Source organism: Penaeus monodon, chromosome 33 (assembly GCF_015228065.2).
Source record: "Penaeus monodon isolate SGIC_2016 chromosome 33, NSTDA_Pmon_1, whole genome shotgun sequence".
Classification (NCBI taxonomy): Eukaryota; Metazoa; Arthropoda; class Malacostraca; order Decapoda; family Penaeidae; genus Penaeus; species Penaeus monodon.
In genome coordinates this window covers 10,305,004-10,305,209 of record NC_051418.1, presented here as the reverse complement: position 1 = coordinate 10,305,209, position 206 = coordinate 10,305,004, and positions in this window count along the sequence as shown.

Sequence of the window (206 nt, the reverse complement as noted above, 5' to 3'; positions counted from 1 at the left end):
GCTGGCAATCAATCTTTAACAACCTTTAAGGTGCTAAAACGTTTGACTCAGAAGAGAGTTGTAATGTACCAAGCACTTTAATATACTATGTTACTAGATTTACACTGCTATGTCTTACAAGTGAATTTCAGTAAATAATGTTGTATTCAAACATGTAACAGGTTCAGCAAAATTTTGTTCACCTCTTATTCACTGGCATTCCAAGA